This window comes from Vombatus ursinus, unplaced genomic scaffold (genome assembly GCF_900497805.2).
Source record: "Vombatus ursinus unplaced genomic scaffold, bare-nosed wombat genome assembly UNPS02014809.1, whole genome shotgun sequence".
Classification (NCBI taxonomy): Eukaryota; Metazoa; Chordata; class Mammalia; order Diprotodontia; family Vombatidae; genus Vombatus; species Vombatus ursinus.
In genome coordinates, this window is record NW_020954587.1 from 17705164 (window position 1) to 17725835 (window position 20672).

The window sequence follows — 20672 nt, forward strand, 5'->3', positions numbered from 1 at the left end:
TATGCCTTGTATACATTGTATACTCTGTATACTTTGTATGCCTTGTATACATTGTATACTCTGTATACTTTATATGCCTTGTATACATTGTATACTCTGTATACTTTGTATGCCTTGTATACATTGTATACTCTGGGTTTAGTATAATACCTGGCATGGTAATTATTTTTAAAATGCTTATTGATTGATTGAAATAATTCTTCAAGAAGGGGAAAAAATAAAGCAATAATAATAATATTTACCACACTATTACAGCTAGTTAGGGATAACAAAATATTTTACTTATATCAACATAATCAATTCTCATTTCTCACCTGACTGCACTCCTTTGGGACTTTTCTGACTGACTTTTCCAGTATGCCCCTGGAAGCTCATTATTGGGATAACCTCATCATCTGGTATGATCTCTTCAGTCTTAGCATTCAACCTCAATCCACCAACCCAAGCCTCACTTGGTCAATGTTTGGGCCCTGATGGCTCAGAGTAAGTATAGATAGTAATTGTTTCTGTTTTGGTCAGAAACCCTGAGGGTTTTCCCCTCCTAGGTTAATTTTTTTTAATTAGTTAAAAGAGGCCATTCTTGGCCTCCTTTCTTACCCAGCCTTAATCACTTAATGGGCATTGCCTCAGGCAACCTGAGACCCTGGAAAACACCTTATCTTAAAAAGGCCAAGGTCTCCCACTGCATCCAGGGCCACCTCCAGTCATCCTGATCTATATCATGCCACTGGACCCAGATGGTTCCTGAGGAGAGAGTGAGGCTGAAGACTTTGTACAGCCCCTCCCTCACTTAAATCCAATCACCTGCAAGTCACGGCATCACCTTCCAGATGTCCTGGTCCTCTTCAAGAAGGAAGGACAAACAACCTTCCTCCTCTCTGATTGAAGGGTGGGGGCCATAAAATCGAAACCTCCATTTAAGGAGAGCGCTTAGCTCAGACATCTCATTTTTCACCTGGCTGCACTACTCTGGGACTTCTCTGACTGACTTCTCCACCATGCCTCCATAGAATGTCTCCCCCCTCCCCCGTCTTTTCAGCTCCCTTTAGTATACTGTCTTCTCCCCCATTAGATTGTAAGCTTCTTGAAGGCAGGGATTGTCTTTTTTTTTCTTCCACATTTGTATCCCCAGAGTTTAGCACATAGCAGTGCTTAAAAAATGTTTACTATTCTTTACTAGACAGTTTAGCACCTGGACCATTAGATTCAAAACTGCCAGTCTACCACAAGCTATTTTCCCAATCAAATTTTCTAATTAAATTCAATTAAATTTTTCCAGTAAGGAAACTCACTCTAGCAATGTAGTTGGGCACCTAATCTACCACTTACAATGGTCTTGGAGAGTTGCCCAGGTCAAATAGCAAATATGTGTCAGAAGCAGCAGGACTCAAAATTGAGTCTTCCTGATTGGGAGGCTAACTTTCTATCAGCTATGCATACTGTCTCTATCTTTCACACAGGATTCCATCATGAACACTTAGATTTTCTACTGTTTTCTAGTTCTATCCTGTTTTTCGGGTGCTTTTCTGGCTAAATCTGATTTGAAAACTCTAGCAGAACATTTTAAGAATAATCATATAACCTGACAATTATAATCATTTCACTTTCACAAACATAAATCTCACAGCAAAATAGTTTAAGAAGATAAAGCTACCTCAAACTAGTTTGGAAACTTTTCATTCATAATTATAAGTTAGATTTACATTCCAAATATAACAGAAACTTCCATAAAAGACTAAAATGTCCCATTGAAGAGACTGATTATACTATCATGTGAAAGCCCTAGTTTATACTGTCCTGGTTCCAGGCAAGGATATGAAGCTTTAGTTCTTTTCAGTCCAAAAGGGAAATCTGATACTTCAAGCACTCCACCCTCCCAAAAAAGGATTTGAATCCATAGACCAGGGTTGGGGAACCTGCTGCAGCAGTTAAGGACCTAGAGGGCCACAGGCCATGGGTTTCCCACCCCTGCTATAGACCATTATCATTGAGAAGAGATAGGTAAGCCCATCCAACAAATGGCAACCACCTAAGCACTCAAATTAGGTGTAATTTACAACAAACAATTTGTGATGAGGTATTGCTGTAATACAGGATATAGGATTGGCCTGGGATCCAGATGACCTGACTTCATAATTTCTTCTTACACATAATGGCTATGTGATCCTGGGCAAGTCACTTAAGCTCTCAGTGACCTAGCTGACTCTCTAAAAGTTGAATAGAAACAGATGTTCTCCATCTATACCAATGAAATTCCAGGTCCAGTCCCATTATCCTTGTCCCTAATATCTATGATAGATTCTGGCCCCTCCAGATTTAGAGACTTGTCTTAGCTAACTTACCTCTCTGTCATGCCCAGTAGCAAGTGCAGCTATCCTATGAAGTTTTTCAGACCAAAAAAAAAAAAGCAAGCAGAGTAACAACGGGTTTCATTAATCCATTAAGGAAGAGACATGAATCAAGAAGGAACCTCAAGAGAGATCTCCTGGAGCACCCAGCAACCCTTATTTCCTCACAGTACTGGCAGCTTCACTTCCTTCCCACCTCTGCAAGTCACATTTTCCTAGCACAATACTCACACAGAGTGGGATGGCCATCTGATTAATCAGGTGACTGTACCATTTTGGGGAGAGGCCACAAACATGTGGTAGCCTGTATGACAAGTATGCCTATTACTAAGGAGGGATAAGACTGTCTGGATCTTTGATGACAGAAGGAAAACATTTAAAAATCTCTCAAGGAGACTCACCTGGAGGTGAGGGTGCCAAAATTGCCTGAATTAGCTACTTTGGGTACAAAGCAAATATAATGATCAAAATAGAAACAGCCGTGTGAAAAGTCTACCTGTGCCAAAAAGAAAAAAAAAAACACAACCAACCACCCACAATTTGTGGGTTTGCTGACATAAACATTCTAGGCAGACGGGTTTCAGGACTCTCGAAATATTACAAGTTAAAACATGCAAAATATAACATAAAAACTGATCTGGGGATCAGTAAACATATAGCTCTTTCTCACAGAATTATGTCATAAATAAATTGAAGAACTGAACTTGGATTCTGGAGCCCTTTCAAGTAATACTCCAGGCAAGAATTTGTTCCTTCACTTCAATTCACTTCAATCACCGGTGAGCACCTTCTCTCTACAAGCAAGGAATCCCCTGTGATTCTGGTCAGTTTTTCCCTCACCACCAAGGCCTACTGTGCAAAGTAATACTACCCTGGGACTCTGTACTAACTTTCAAGGAGAATAGAAAGATGAATGACCTATATGCCCTTTCCAAGAATTGTAAACAAATAAATTTATGCATATCTTTTTTAATGAAAAATTTTTAATTAATTTATTTTGATTTATCAACAATCACTTCCTTAAGCTTTTGAGTTTTAAATTTTTCTCCCCCTCTCAACCCCTCTTCCCTCTCCGAGATGGCATGCAATCTGATATAGGCTATACATATACATTCCTAGTAAACATATTTTCCCATTAGTGATGTTATAAGGAAGAATTAGAACCAATAGGAGGAATTACCAGAAAAAGGAAACAAATAGCAAATAGTATGCTTCGATCTGCATTCAAACTCCATGGTTCTTTCTGTGGATGTGGATAGCATTTTCCAGACCTTTGGAGATGTCTTAGAGACTTGCATTGCTGAGAAGGGCTCAGTCTATCAAAGTTAATCATTATACAACATGAATGCATATCTTAAACAAACCAGAATTCATACTACTACAACAATATTATCAGCACTTTAATTGGTCCTATAAGAAAAGACCAAACACTGACAGAAATGAACAAGTAAATAAATAAATAGCCACAGTATGAAAAGATCCAATGGACAAATACTGGTACTTATTGGAAAGCAATAGGAAGAAAAGAATCCCTTCCAAAAACAACTCATATCTGGTAGGTCCCTAGGCTTAGAGTAGAGGTGAAGGGTAACTATAAGTGTACTCTTTAGAAAAATTGTTTCTTTTTCTTTTTTTTCTTTAGGCAATTGGGGTTAAGTGACTTGTCCAGGGTCACATAGCTAGCTAGTGAGCATCTGAGGCCAGATTTGAACTCAGGTCCTCCTGACTCCAAGCCTGGTGCCCTATCCACTGTGCCACCTAGCTGCCACAAGAAAAATTGTTTCTAAAAAGATATAACCAACTACAAAAAGGAGGCCAGAAAGTTAAAATTTTTCTGAACCACAACTCTTAAAATATATTACTTACATACACACATACACACACACACATCAGAATTTGGAAGTATTCTTGATGGCTATCTAGCAATCCATACATGAAAGAAATCCCCACTGTAACACACTTGACAAGTGGTCATCTACCCTTCTTGAAGACATCTAAGGAGAGGAATCCACCATCTCTCTAAGAAGTTGTTTCCCATTCAAAACAGTTCTAATTGTCAAAAAGTTGTTCCTGACAATTAGCCCCTTTGAACTCTGTACCCAGTGAGCCTGGTCCTGTCCTCTGGGGCCAAACAGCACTGGGCTGGTCCTTCTTCCACATAGCAGTCCTATTGGGGCAGCTAGGTGGCACAGTAGTGGATAGAGCACCGGCCCTGGAGTCAGGAGGACCTGAGTTCAAATCCAGCCTCAGACACATAATACTTACTAGCTGTGTGACCCTGGGCAAGTCATTTAACCCCATTGCCTAACCCCCCCCAAAAAAACAAAAACCACATAACAGTCCTATCACATTTTCCCCCAGATCAAACATGGCTAGCTCCCTCACCTAATCCTCATATCAAAAGGAACTCAAGGCCCTTCATCATGCTGGCTGCTCTACTCTGGATACTCTCCAGTTTGATTATCAATGTCATTCTTAAGCTGTGCCACCCAAAATCAAACATGATTCTCCAAAGGAGGTCTAAAAAGGGCAAAATACAGTGGGAATTTAACCTTCCTCTTCCTGAAAACTTTGACTCTCTTAACTCAGCTCAAGTTGGTATTAGCATTTTTGGCCACACCACACTGCTCCTTCCTATTAAGTTTGCAGTCCATTAAAACCTTAAGATCTGTTTTAGAACTGCAAACTATCCAATTCCAACCATCTTATACTTGTGAAGGTCAATTTTTTATCCCTGAGTATATGACTTTACATTTATTTATCCCTACTGAATTTTATTTTCTTAGATTCAACCCAGTACTCTTACCTGGCAGAACCCTTCTAGATCCTGACTGTTGTCTACTGCATCATTTGCAAATTCTGATAAGCAAGTATCTCAGCTGTTGCTTTATCAAAATCATTGATAAAAATGTTATACAGAACCAAGCAGAGACACCTGGATTACTGCACTGCAGACTTCTGGTCACAATGACATTAATTATTCAAACCTACTCTTTGATTAGTTATAAATCTAGCTGTATTACTGTCTAATCAATATCTCTCCATCTTCTCCACAAGAATGTCTTGAGATACTTCATCAAAAGTTTTCCTAAAATCTGGGTAAACTATTCACAGAATTTCCTCTATCCTTAATAATCTCATCAAAAAAGGAAATGAAGATAGTCTGGCATGATCTTGATGAAGCCATGCTAACTCTTTATAATCATTACTTCTCTTTCTAGATGTTCACCAACCATCTTTTTAATGAGTCATTATAGAATTTTCCTAGAAATCCTATCCCTGCTGGGATGACTCTCCCTTTTCTCCCAATATTGGGTGGTGGTGGGAACATATGTACATAGAGGGAGGAAACCATTTGGGTGATCTTAGCTCCCCTCACCAGCCCTAAACTCATTCTGAGATGTAGCAATACAAAGATTATTTTAACCAGACTATAATTTTGGGGGGTCAAAATTGGTAAAACTTTATTTAAACTTCAATTTAAAAAAGTACAATCAAAAAACCAAATTAAAAATATCTATCTAAAATGAAAAAACTTCAAGGATCCATGAATTTGTTCTTGGTTGTAAGCAGTACCCTCTACCACCTAGAAAAATCACAATGCTTCTCTGACTGGGTAGATGAGGCTCAGGAGGTAGTTCCCATTATCTCTCGTAGTTGTTATTGTTCAGTTATCTCAGTCATGTCCAACTCTTTGTGACACCATCTGGGATTTTCTTAACAAAGACACTGTAGTGGTTTGCCATTTCCTTCTCCAGTTCATTTTACAGATTGAGGAAACTGAGGCAAACAGAGTTAAGTGCCTTGCCCAGGGTTATATAGCTAATTGGTGTCTAAGGCTGGATTTGAACTCATGAAGATAGATCAGTCTCCCTGATTCTAAGCCCAGTGCTCTATCCACTGTGCCACCGAGCTGCCCTCAGGAGCTATTACAATTGCAAAATTCACTACCCTACACCAATCTGGTGATGAGACTTCTATGATGCTCAGACCATAGACATATTGTACAGTGTCATATTCAATGCCATTCATTCTAACAAAAGCTAGGGTTTCCTCTCTGTAGAAAATAAAATTACAGCCTCTCCCGACTCTTATCAGTACCACCTGGAGGAATAACCCAATTATCCCACCTTTACCCCTTCTACTAATATTCTATGTAATCATGGCTATTAAGCACAATTTTGTCTTTTCTTTGGAGCTAATTCAAGGGACTAATTTAGTCTGCAAGGGATAGTCCTTTCACTGGAGGTGGTCACTGGAGTTACCCATTGTGTTTCTATACTCTTAGGAGTCAAAAGCACAAGGTAAATTCAAGGTAGAAGGGATGTCAGGGATAGATGCTGTATGAACCAAAGTAGTCTGAAATCAAGGTTGCTATAACATCAAATAAATGAGAGCAAATATTTTTTGGGGGGGAGTGAGGCAATTAGTGTTATGTGACATGCCCAGAGTTACACAGAGCAAATAGATTTTTTAAGAGAATCAATTTACTTGGCTGCTAAGCTAATTTTTTTAAATCAACAACCCTATCAATTAGCTGCACCTATCCCCAGAAATTAGGTCTCAAGTGACAAGGTAGTGAAGACATAAGAGAACAGAGAAAGAGGAGATAGCAGTGCTATTTGGTGAATAATGATAAAAGATGTCAAGGTACCAAGCTTTTCTAAGTACAAATTTCCTCTCCATTCCGCCCCCCTTTCCCAACACCCTCCTACCAAGAATAGCACATTTGTTACCATCTAATACTTCAAAAGCATTTAAGGACCTCAGAAGAAAAGGTCTAACCAAATGCAAAGTAATTGCTACCGTGTTATTAGAGTGTCCCTTAAATCATTTTAATGGTGATTAAAATGATTGCACTATGTTCCTTCCCTACTTTGAAGAGATGCTATTAGGTTTAATTCAACCTTGTACACTTTAAATTTTAAGTCTCTTGGGTGAAAAGATGAACACCTTAAATGTGAAGGTTGTTATTTTGTTTAAAAGACATTTGTAAACTAAAGTATGAGTATAAGAAGATTTCTTGTTGTTATGGACACTTCTTTTGCTGTGGGCTTTATCCAATGCTATTTTTCTTCACTCCTAAAAAACAAAAAATGCAAGTTGACTGTTCTAGCTAAACCAAGAAACTGCATCAACTGTCAAATATGATTTAAAGTATATAGACAAAGTCATTTATCTGAGATAAGTAAAATACTGATAAATAGATCTATTTCTGTTTCTAAGTTACAAGAAACAATAGATCACTAAGAATGCTATACTATCTTTGAGCTTTATTCATACACTCTTGAAATTAGCACAGAAAAGACTACTTTTCCTTAACTAAGGTCTATCTTTTTCCCTATCTAGGCTAACTTCAAAAGCATTTAAGGACCTCAGTAACAGTTGTGGAAGCATATTGCACTAAGGGGCAGCAGGTGGTGCAGTGGATAGAAACGAGGCTTAGAGTCAGGAAGACTCATCTCAAATTCAAATCCAGCCTCGGACACTCAACTAGCTGTGTGACTCCAGGCAAATCACTTAACCTTGTTTGCCTCAGTTCCTCATTTGTAAAATGAGTTGGAGAAAGAAATGGCAAACCACTTCAGTATCTTTGCCAAAAAAAAAACCCCAAATGGGGTCATGAAGAGTCAGACATGACCGAAAAACTACTGAATAAAACAGCACTAAGACTTTAGTTATACTACAAAATATTAAGAAGTAATATTTTAGGGGGCAGCTAGGTGGGCTCAATGGATAGAGTACTGGCCCTGAAGTCAGGAGGACCTGAGCTCAAATCCGGCCTCAGACCAAACAGTTGACACTAGCTGTGTGACCCTGGGCAAGTCACTTAACTCCAACTGCCTAGGAAAGAAAAAAAAAAAGAAATAATATTTTAACAGTATCCTAGTCTGAATTCCTTGGTTTCACTTGAATCAAAGCCCTAATTATTCTACCTTGAAAAGAAGACGAAACTAAGAGTCAACATCTCAGTTTAATCAAATTAAGAGAAAGTATCTCTTTGTTCCCCTTGGACCAAACTTAAAGGGAATCCCTTAAAGGGAGTAAAGAAGGAGTGACTGGTTTAAGAAAGATATTTCTCCAATAATATTCTAATATTGTTGTTGCTGCTGGTGTTGCTCAGTTATTCCATGTCTGACTCGTGACCCCATAAACGATATCACACCAGGCCCCTCTATCCTCCTCAAAGTCTGTCCAAGTTCATATTCACTGTGTCCATGATCCTATATCTATATCATCCTCTGCTGCCCCTTTGCCTTTTGCCTTCAATCTTTCCCAACATCAGGTTCTTTTCCAATGAGTCCTGTCTTCTAATTAGGTGACCAAAGCATTTAAGCTTCAGCTTCAGCACTTGCCCTTCTAATGAGTAGCCTGAATTAATTTCTTTAAATATTGACTGATTTGACCTCCTTGCTGTCCAAAAGACTCTCAAAAGTCTTCTCTAGCACAATTTAAAAGCATCGATTCTGCAGTACTCAGCTTTCGCTATAGTCCAACTCTCACAGTCATACATTGCAACTGGAAAAACCATAGCTTTGACCACATGGACCTTTGTCAGCAAGGTGACAAGGTGACAAGGTCTCTGCCTGTTGGTATTTTGTACTGATTTGCCATAGCTTTCCTTCCAAGAAGCAAGTGTCTTTTAATTTCATGGTTGCAGTTACCATCTATAGTGATCTTGGAGCCCAAGAATATAAAACCTGACACTGCTATCATTTCTTCTCCCTCTTTTTTTGGACTAGGCAATGGGGTTAAATGGCTTGCCCAAGATCACACAGCTAGTAAGTGTCAAGTGTCTGAGGCGAGATTTGAACTCAGGTCCTCCTGACTTCAAGGCTGGTGCTCTTTCCACTGCACCACCTAGCTGCCCCCTCTTCTTCCTCTTTTTGCCAAAAAGTGATAGGACCAGTTGCTAAGATCTTAGCTTTTACACTCTCCTCTTTCATCCTCATCAAAAGGCTTTCTTGGGGCAGCTAGGTGGCATAGTAGCTAGAGCACTGGCCCTGGAGTCAGGAGGACCTGAGTTTGAGTCTGGCCTCAGACACTTGACACTAGCTGTGTGACCCTGGGCAAGTCACTTAACCCCAATTGCCTTACAAAAACAATAGGCTTTCTTCAATTTTCCTCACTTTCTGCCATCAGAATGGTATCATCTGCATATTTGAGATGGTTGATTTTTCTCCCAGCAACCTTAATTCTGGCTTTTGATTCAACCAACCTGGCATTTCATATGATGTACTCTGCAAATAAGTTAAATAAGGTGACAATATGCAGCCTTATCATAGTCCTTTTCCAACCTTACACCAATCAGTTGTTCCATGTTCACTTCTAACTGTGTGTGCATACAGGTTGTTCAGGAAATAAGTAAAATGATCTGGTACTCCCATCTTTTTGAAGACTTGTCACATTTTGTTGTGATCCACATAGTCAAAGACCTTAGTGTAGTCAGCGAAGCAAAAGTAGATGTTTTCCTGGAACTCCCTTACTCCCTCCCTAATCCAGCAATTATTGGCAATTTGGTCTCCGGCAATTTCCTCTTCTGGTAATTCATGGTTGACATATTGCTTAAGCCTAGCTTGCAGAATGTTAAGTATAACCCTGTTGGTGAGTGAAGTGAGTGCAATTGTTCAGTAATCTGAACATTCCTTGGTATTGCTATTCTTTAGGATTGGGACATAAACTGATCTTTTCCAATCCAATAGCCACTGTTGTGTTTTCCAAATTTGCTGGCATATTGAGTGCAGCACTTAAATAGCACTATCTTTTATGATTTTAAACAGCTCAGTTGGAATTCCATCATTTTCCCTAGCTTACTGTTAGCAATGCTTCCTAAGGTCCACTTGACTTCATTCATCAGGATGTCTGGTTCTAAATCAGTAACCACACCATTGTGCTTATAGGTGATGTTGATATCTTTCTTGTATAGTTCTTTTATGTATTCTTGCCACTTAATCTTTCTGCCTCTGTTAAATCCCTACCATTTTTTTCTTTTATCATGCCTATTTTTGTATGAAACTTTCCCTTGATATCTCTAATTTTCTTAAAGAGATCTTTAGTCTTTCACATTCTACTGTTTCCTTCTATTTCTTTGCATTGTTCATTTAAGAAAATCTTATCTCTCCTTGCTGTTCTCTGGAATTCTGAATTCAGTTGGGTGTATCTTTCCCTTTCTTCTTTCCTTTTTACTTTTCTTCTTGCCTCAGGTATTTGCCTCAGACAGCCATTTTGCTTTCTTGCTCTTTCATATCTAATACCTTAAATCTATTCATCATCTCTACTTCACATTCATAAGGGATGTTATTTAGGTCATACCTGTAAGATCTGGTGGTTTTCCCTTCTTTCTTCAATTTAAGTCTGAATTTTGCAGTAAGAAGCTCATGATCTGAGCCACAGTCAGTTTCAGGTGTTGTTTTAATTGACTACATAGAGTTTCTCCACCTTTGGCTGCAAATTATATGATCAATCTGATTTCTCTATTGACCATCTGGTAATGTACATGTGTGTAGTTGTCTTTTGGGTTGTTGAAAAAGAGCGTTTGTTATTACCAGTGAGTTATCTTGACAAAACTCTTTAGTCTCTGTCCTGCTTCATTTTGCACTCCAAGGCCTGTTATTCCAATTATCTTCTGGCTTCTACTTTAGCATTCCAATCCCCTATGATCATCTTCCAATGTAATCTCTTTTATCATTTTAGTACTGTCCATGTGGTTTTCTTGGCAAAGATATTGGGGTAGATTGCCATTTCCTTCTCCAGTGAATTACCTTTTGTCAGAACTCTCCACTATGACCTGTCCATCTTGGGAAACCCTGCATGGCATAGCTCATTGTTTCCCTGAGCTACACAAGCTCCTCCATCAGGACAAGACAGTGATCCAGAGGAGAGCCTTAATATTACCATTTGTAATAGGAAAAATATTTCTTAGGGCACTGCCTGGGGTGTGGAAGAATAGCTCTTCCTAAGGCCCTATCCCACAGGTTAGGCTAGTTCTTTTCTTTTTTTTTTTTTTGGCTAGGCAATGGGGCTAAGTGACTTGCCCAGGGTCACACAGCTAGTGAGTGTCAAGTGTCTGAGGCCGAATTTGAACTCAGGTCCTTCTGACTCCAAGGCTGGAGCTCTATCCACTGTGCCACCTACCTGCCCCTAGGCTAGTTCTTTTCTTTAAGAGGAACTAAGCCCCTCCTTGAGATTTGATTGATTGACTGGCTCAGGTAGTTGATGTGGCTACCTGGTCCCCAAAACTCTTGCTCCCTGCAGAAGAAACTTGAATCAATAATATTACCAATACCAATTACCTCTGCAAAAGTAAATAAACAGGGTATTCCCTCTGAATATCCTTGTTTTATGTTTCCTCTGATAAGACTAGATAAATCTTCCTTCATTAATTATTGAATGATCTAGTATCTTGTTTCCTACCAACAAAAAACCACTAAGGGCATGGCCAGAGTAAGGGCCAACTCTTAACACCATTTTTCCTTTTAAGTAAGTTTTGTAGCTGTTGTCTATTGCCCTCCAGGAAACTCTCCTTCCTTCTTCAGTGAGTTCAATGCCTGATTGACAGTAGTTTTCTTCTCAAATCCTGCCCTCATACTAGAGGACTTAAACATATATAGAGACTCCCTGAAACACTCCAATCTCACAGCTCCACAACATACTCATTTCATATGATCTGCTCCTCCATCCCATCTCATCAATAAAGATGGTGACACACTTGATCTTGCCATCACCCACAAATACACCACTTCCATGCTCATAAACTCTTGAAATTTTCTTAAGTGAACACAATCTATTGCCATTCCACCTCTCCTTCTGCCTTACATCCCCAAATCCTGTTCTCCCTCCTCACCATGACCTTGAATCCTTCCACTCCTCAGTTCTTACCCAAGTTATAACCGCTTTCTAATCCATTCTCAAAAAACCCTCACTTGATCCATCTATCCCTACTATCATCCCATATTTTTCCTCCCTCACTTGCATAACCAAACTCCTTAAAGTCAACACAAAAGGTACTTTCGCTTCCTTTCTCCTCTCACTCTCTTCAGATCAAATTATTCAACTGAAACTACTCTCTCCCAAGTTACTAAAGATCTCCATTGCCATTAAAAATACCACCATCTTCTCACCCAAGCTTGAAAACCTGGGGCTTTCATCCTCAACTCCTCACCATTTCATCAGTCACATAAAATCTGTTATTTAACCTTCCAAACAGATCTCCCTGCCTCAAGTCTCTCTTCACTCCGGTCCATTCTCCACTCAGCTATCAAACTAATCCTCCTAAAGTGCAAGTCAAAAAACTCCAGTGGTTTCCTACCACCTCCAGGATCAAAATAAAGTAACCCTGGGCCCTTCCTTCCTCCCTTTTCAATCTTCTGACTGAACATACTCTGAGGTCCATTGAAACTGGTCTCCTTTGTTGGTCTTCCCACAAGACATTTCCTATCTCTCAACTCTGGGCATTTTCAATGCCTGGAACTTTCTCCCTCCTCATCTCTATCTCCTGACTTCTTTCAAGTTCCAGCTAAAAGTCTACCTTCTGCAAGAAGCTTTTCCTGATCCTCTTTAATTCGAGTGTACTCCTTCTTTTGATTATTTCCAGGTTATCTTGTATTTATTTTATTTGTACACAGGTTTTAGCATGTTGTCCATCCCCCATTAGACAGTGAACTCCTTGGAAACAAGGGCTGGGTTTGCCTTTCTTTGTATTATTAGCACAGTTGCCTGACACATAATAGGCACTTAATAAATGTTTAATGCTATTTACAAGACTCTTACATATTTTGTCTAAAGACCACAGTATAGAATTTGTCTTCCACAAGGTTTATAACATTATTTTGGTAGAGATTAGAATTATGTTTATTGGACATTTTAATAATAGCTTGTTAACTATCTTTCACAATTATGACCAGGGGGAAAACTCTTAAAACAAACAAGGAACAAAACATACTCTAGGGAGAAAAAGAGAAATCCCATATACATCAAAACATTCACAGCAGTACTTTTTGGGATAGCAAAGAACTGGACACAAAGAGTAAGCCCATTAATTGGGATAAGGCGAAACCATTTTAGTATGTGGAATTGTGGAATATTGTGATGCCATAAACAATGATGATTGCGGAGAATTCAATGAAGCATAAGAAGACAAAAAAATGAACTAATGCAGAGTAAAATAGGGAGAAGCAAGAAACAATATGCATAAGGACTACAACAATGTACAAACAATCCCAAAAATGAAACTCAGTGCTGCTTAAGGACCAAGCCTGGATGCAGAAAAGCTTTAAAATGCTCTTTCTTCTTTTTTTGTTTGTTTTTTTGGCAAGGCAATTGGGGTTAAGTGACTTGCCCAGGGTCACACAGATAGTAAGTGTCTATGTCAAGTGTCTGGTCTGAGACTGGATTTGAACTCAGGTCCCCCTGACTCCAGGGCTGGTGCTCTATCCACTGCATCACCTAGCTGCCCCTCTTTCCTTCTTTATACCTATAGAAAATATGTAAGGTGCAGGTTCCCCACACCTAGGTAAGGGGATGGAGCTCTTATGGGTGTGAAATGTTGCATAAACTGTTAGATATGGCATGTTGATTGGGTTTAGTTTATCTGGTATTTTCTTCTTTATTCTTTGCCAAAAGGCATTTCTTACTAAGTAGGGAAGGGGGCATGGATATATGGAGAAAAGAATGTGGTATAAAAATGAAACATTAATTGAAAAAAAGAGTACCTGTGGGTAGAGTAGCATGGAGTAAGGGCAAAGTGACTGACAACAAAATTTTATTCTACTCTACTATGAACCTCTGGAGAAGACCTAAACTTCTCAATTAAAACAGAAAATTGAAGGAATTTTGACTAAAAGCCCCAGTGAAGAAGAGTGATCATACCTTTAATTATAATTATAAATATATTAGAGAACGTTTGCCATACAGAGATGTAAATAATGACTGGATAAAATGATACATTGAAATTCAAACCTAAAAATGGTATATGTCAATTTTATATGTAAACAGTCAAAGTCCAAATTTACTAATGCAGTAGGAACTAATCAGCTGATCTGAACCTTGTCCAGAAAAGTGTGACTAAAGTCAGATATTAAAAAGGGGAAAAAAAATTATATCATTCTCAGTGAAAACAGAATTCAGTGGCCATTACCAAGGTCCCAAATTCTAAGTCCCAGACAGTAGTATTTTAACCATGTTTTACACACATACACACACACACACACACACACACACCCCTTAATTATAGATATAGAATCTTCAAAAGGAATAAAGTTATAGGCACATTTTAAAAATTACATACCCACTTTTCAAGGACTGTTTAATTTTTGTCTTTGTATCTTTTTTTAAATTAAAGTATCAAGTACCCAAAATCATATGGAAGGCAAAGATGGGGTTCATACGTAAGTCCTCTGAGCCAGGGTCCAGGGCTACTTCTGTTGTACTACACTGTCTCCCTCTGAAGGAAAATTAATTGTTGGAAGTATTTGGAAATAAAAAGCAAATGATTTATAATGCCAAAATCTGAAAACAAGCATAAGCATAATGTTGTTTAAGCTTCCCCTCCCCTCCCCCCTTCAATCCTATTGAAAAAAAAAGAAAAACAAACTCTATGTAATAAATGAACATAGTCAAGCAAAACAGATTTCCCTCATTGGCCATGTTGAAAAATATAGATGCCTCATTCTTCACCTAGAATCCATTACCCCTGCCAGGACATGGATAACATGTGGTCCTCTGGAATCATTGATCAAGTTTTTCAAAACTGTTTGTATTTTATAGTGTTGCTATTGCTACATAAATTGCTCACTTGGTTCTGCTCATTTTTCATTTTTCATTGGTTTATAAAAGCCTTCAAAATTGTTCATTTTTATAATATTGTTATAGTATAAATCATTCTTCTGGTTCTGCTGACTTCACTGAATCAGTCATAAGTCTTCATGTCTCTTTGAAATCATCTATTTCCTCATTTCTTATCCTATCATATTAACATATAACAATTTATTCAACCATTCTCCAATTGACAGACATTTCCTTGGTTTCAAGTTTTTTAGACACAATGAAAAAAAGTTGCTATAAATATTTTTATATACAAAGGATACCTTCCTTGTTCCTTCATCTCTTTCACATATAGACCTAGTAGTGGCATATCTGGGTCAAAAAGCATGTACCATTTAATAACTTTTTGCATATAATTCAAAATTGTATCAGTGTGTCTATTTTCCCATAGCCTCACCAACATCTGGCATTTTCCTTTTTGTCATCTTTGTCGTTTGATGGGTGGAACTTCAGAATTGCTTTAACTTCCATTTATCAGGGCAGCTAGTTGGCACAGTGGACAGCAGGGGTGGGGAACCTGTGGCCTTGAGGCCACATGTGGCCCTCTAGGTTCTCAAGTGTGGCCCTTTGACTGATTCAAAGGTCACAGAATAAATCCCTTTAATAAAAGGCCCCTGGAGTCAGGAGGACCTGAGTTCAAATCTGGCCTCAGACACTTGACACTTACTAGCTGAGTGACTGTGGACAAGTCACTTAACCCTGATTGCATCACCAAAAAATTATCTAATTAGTAGTGACTTATTAGATTTTTTTCATAAAGCTATAGATAGCCTGGGTTTCTTCCCTTAAGTATCTGTTCCAATCCTTAGACCATTAATCTTCATCAGAAAAACTTACTGCAAAGTTTTTTCCCCCAGTTAATTTTTCCCTTTTAAGCTCAGCTTTTTGGATTAATTTGTGCAAAACTTTTTTTAATTTTATGTGATCAAAATTATCCATTTTACCTTCTATGATTCCCTCTATTCTCTGGTTGGTTATGAAATTTTCTTCTATCCATAGATATGACAGGTAATTTTTTCTTCATTTCTCTAATTTGTTTCTGTGACCTTTGATATCTAGGACATGTATCCATTTGAATTGTATCTTGGTATAACGTGTGACATATTGGCTTAATTCTATTTTCTTCCACATTGCCATTCATTCTCCCAGCAGTTTTTGTAAAACAATGAATCCCAGTAGTTGGGATCTTTCTGTTTACTGAATACTAAACTGACTACTAGATTTGTTTGTTTCTATATGCTGGGTAGCTGAGCTATTCCACTGATTGATTTCTCCATTTTTTAACTAGTTATCTGTTTTGTAATATAGTTTGGGGTTCTGGTTATTTTTATGCCCTTTTAACACACACACACCCATCCTCTATTTCACTGTTTTCTCTTGAGATTCTTAACTTTTTTGCCTATTTGAATTTTACTATTTTTTTCTAATTCTATAAAATAATCCTTTAGTAGTTTGATTGGTTGATTGATTGAATAAGAAATTTAGATAGTATTACCATTTTTATAACATTGTTTCATCCTACTCATGAGCAATTAATATTTTTCCTATTACATAAGTTTGTCCATTTTTGTAAACAATTGTTTGTAGTTGTATTTATATAATTCTTGTATTACCTTAGAAGATAGACTCCCAGGTATGTTAGACATTCTGCTGTCATTTTTAATGAAATTTTTCTTTCCATCTCTTCCTGCTGAGTTATATTGGTACTATCTAGAATTGCTGATTTATATAGATTTACTTTATGTTCTGCAATTTTGCTTAAGTAATTGTTTCAATTAATTTTATGTTAATTCTCTAGGGTTTTTTAAGTAAACTATGATATCATCTGCATAAAGTAAGAATTTTGTTTCTTCTTTATCTTTGCTTATTCTCTCAATTTCTTTTTCTTGTCTTATTGCTAGGGCTAGCACTTCTAGTACCATGTTAAATCGAAGTAGTGACAATGAACATCCTTGTTTTACCACTGATTTTAATGGAAAGGATTTTAGTTTATCATTGTTATATATTAATGGTTTTAGATAAATGCTATTTAATCAAATTGTAAGGAAAGGATCATTTGATCCTATGTTTTCTAGTGTTTTTAACAGAAATAGGGGGTTTTATCATAAGTCTTCTGCATCAACTGATATAATAGTTTTTGTAATTATAATTAACAATAAAGCTATCCATGTTATGGAATTGTAGATGAAAGCTTTGGCTCAGTAGGACAGGATAATTTTGCAAGCATCATCCTAGAACTCCATGGCTGCCCTTCAAACAGCATAAGATTGGAGTCCCACATGGATTTTTGGTTTTCTGTTTTGATTAAACTATATGCTTACTTTGAAGATTTGCCACTCTCCTTTATGCTTATGCTTATTTTCAGATTTTGGCATTATCAATCATTTGCTTTTTATTTCTAAATACTTCCATCTCTTAATTTTCCTTCAAAGGGAGATGGTGTAGTACAACAGAAATAGCCCTGGACTCTGGATCATAGGACCTACGTATGAACCCCATCTTTGTCTTCCATACAATTTTGGGTATCACTCAACCTGTCCAGGAATCCTCATCTATAAAATAAAAGGGATAGACTATATAGACGATCGTTTTAACTCAAAAATCTATCCTGCTGCCCTTATTACCTGCTTTTGGGGATAACTTATAGAGTAAATATTTCTCTGTAATTTAATTTTTAGAAATTTGGAGGCCTTTGCTTGCAGAACAGTGCTCTCTGCCAAAAAAAAAAAAGGTATCCATTGTTTTATTTTTCTAATCATGGAAAAATGCTTTTCCTTTTAGAACTAAGCAAAAATAACTGATTACTTTAGAGGAAGACATTTATGGCCTTTCCCCACCAATGTCAATTTAATTCTGCATCACAGAATTTAAGTGTATCAGGTATTAATTAAAAATATGTAGATGTGCCAACCTTTTGAACAACTGAGCATGTTTCCAAATTAAATATCACTATGAAAATCTAATTCCATTACTGCACAAGTTGCATAATGGATCTAAGAGGCCTAAATTTAGGGTTATGTTTACCTGATGTCAAGTTGGAACTGCACCCCCCCCCATTAGCCTTACCATACCAGAAGAATGAGTGTAATCACCCCCACTCAGTAATCCAAAATTGTTACAGAATAAACGCCCAGAGCTGCCATCTGTTCCTACCAAACTGTTGTTTGGTTGTTTTGTTTTTTTTGTAGATTTTTTTTTTCCATTTCGGCATGAGAAGAATAGAACAGAGCAAGCAGAAAAAACCTATTTCAAATTCCAATGAAATAACATTTCAGTGCTATACTAGTTAAACTGTGTAGCAAAATAGTTATATGAAATATCATCACTGTCCCAATTTTTAAAAGCAGGTTTTTCCCACATAAAAATAAATCTTAATGTTACCCTTCCTAAAACCTTCTCTAGTCAGTCAAAATACTTTAAACTTATTACAATAACAGACTCAAGGAATCAAAACCAAGCCTATAAAAATTCTCTTTAGGGCCCCCCAGATTTCTAGTATGTTCTTAGCAAATTATAAAACAAATGAAGATTTTCTATAATTATCTTCTAGGGAGTAAAAAACACCTTATCACAATTGAGACAACTACCATCATTTTAGGTGAAACTCAGAATTTGATTTTTAATTAATTTCCTCAAAGTATTTTTTTTAAACAAAGGTCTAGTGTTCTCATGAGTAAGGCATAAAGAATATAGACTAAATTCCCAACATAAAATTTCTATGTATTTGTTTTAAAGGTAGATATTTCAAGCAAGGTACAATGAAACAATCCTGAAATTTAAGAAAATGCTTGGCTTTTCCTTGAAGTTATGATGAACTTTTGTTCAATCGATTCATAAACAAGCATTTATTAAAACACCTTTTATGTTCTAGACAATGTGCTAGAAGCTGGGAATACAAAGATACAAATAATATAATCCTTGTTCTTAAGGATTTTAATTCTATATGAGAGATATGTACACGTATAGTTATATACTAAACATATACAAAGTAATTTATGGGTATGGGGTAGGGAAGGAAAAGGAAGGCAGCATTAGCAGTTTTAGGAACCAGGAAAGCAGGCAAATGCAGTCTTCTCAGAGCTAATAGGCCTAATTTGTTTTTGGTCAATAGAAGTGATAAATTTACTAGCTATATATCCCACGGGTTCAAGCTTAGGGTTTTATTCTGGAGAAAATCAAGGGATTCTTTTGATTGGTGCTTTGTTTTCTGTGTTCAAATATGTACACAAACAAGTAAATAATAATAATAACTAACACTTGTGTAGCACCAGATAGATAGATAAATAGATGGCCATGCCAGTGCTTAGCACTTTACAAATATTGTCTGATTTTATCCTTACAACAACCCTGTGAAGCAAATGCTATTGTCATCCCCATTTTACAGATGTGGAAACTAAGGCAACCAATTTAAGTGACTTACACACAGCTAAGAAGTATCTAAGGCCAAATTTGAACTCAGGACTTCTTGACTCCAGGCCCAGAGTAGCTCTATACACCATCATCTAGCTGCCTAAATACAGACAATAGCACAAACAAAATGATTTCAAGAAGGAAAGAGGATAACTGGAGAGTTGGGGAGATCAGGAAAAACCTAGTATAGGAAACAACTATGTTTTGAAATTATCTAAGAAAGGAATCAGAAAAGAGGTGGACCTTGAGTAATAAAAAATTCAAATAGGCAGAGACTAGGGGGAATATTACAGGCATAAGCATTGCAGCATGAGCAAAAAGGCTAGAATATGATTTGTTCAGGGGCAGTGACCAGACTAGCCTGGCTAGAGCTGCGCATATGGACAAGGGGTGATAATGAAACTAATAATTATAATAGTCTTCACTTATGCTGCACATTGAGGTTACAAATAACTTTCTATATCTTATCTCATTTGTGTGACACAATATAGGACAGGCCAGATTCTGACCAAACTATAGAAGACATTAATGCCAGGCAGGGCAGTTTAGTCTTTATCCTAAAGATAGTAAGATGCACTTAACTTTCAATCATGACTCACAGAAAAATTGGATGACCAACACAGAATCACAGAGGGTATCTGACTAATCTCATATCTAGCTAAGAATCTGTCATTGTATCTGCTTGAATATCTCTAAATGGAAGAAATCTACTTTTATACAACCTTAATTATGTCGCTCTACTATTCAAATTCTCCAATAACTAGCATACTTGAAACAGTATGGCAGAAAAAGGCCTGGATTATCTGAGGACTTGGGTTCGAATCCCAACTCTGATATTTACTAACTTTGTGAATGTGGACAAGTCACAACCTCCCTGTACTTGAGTTTACCCACTTGTGATGAGAACACTAGACAAGAAGATCTTTAAGAACATCTTCCAGTGATAGGGTCTATGAACATATCTGATACCTGATGCATTTTTAAAATTAAGAAACAAAACAAAGCAACAGTCTCATATGCCTAATAAGGCTGAATAGGAGAGTTCAAAGTAGGAACCATAAGTATATTTAAGATGAATAATGATTTCTTATA

At 37.3% G+C, this 20672-nt stretch overlaps 1 protein-coding gene across 9 annotated transcripts in view; it reads right to left on the reverse strand.

Moving 5' to 3' along the window:
• TIAM1 (T cell lymphoma invasion and metastasis 1) overlaps positions 1-20672 on the reverse strand; it is a 251069-nt gene that overhangs the window by 158894 nt on the left and 71503 nt on the right. For 2 of the 9 annotated variants that reach the window (XM_027875526.1, XM_027875528.1), the window contains exon 1: positions 2343-2532. The exons of the other annotated variants lie outside the window; for them this stretch is intronic. The gene's annotated coding sequence lies outside the window, so the exon portion shown is untranslated. Of the gene's footprint in view, positions 1-2342; positions 2533-20672 lie in introns of those variants that run through there. 9 annotated transcript variants of the gene reach the window in all.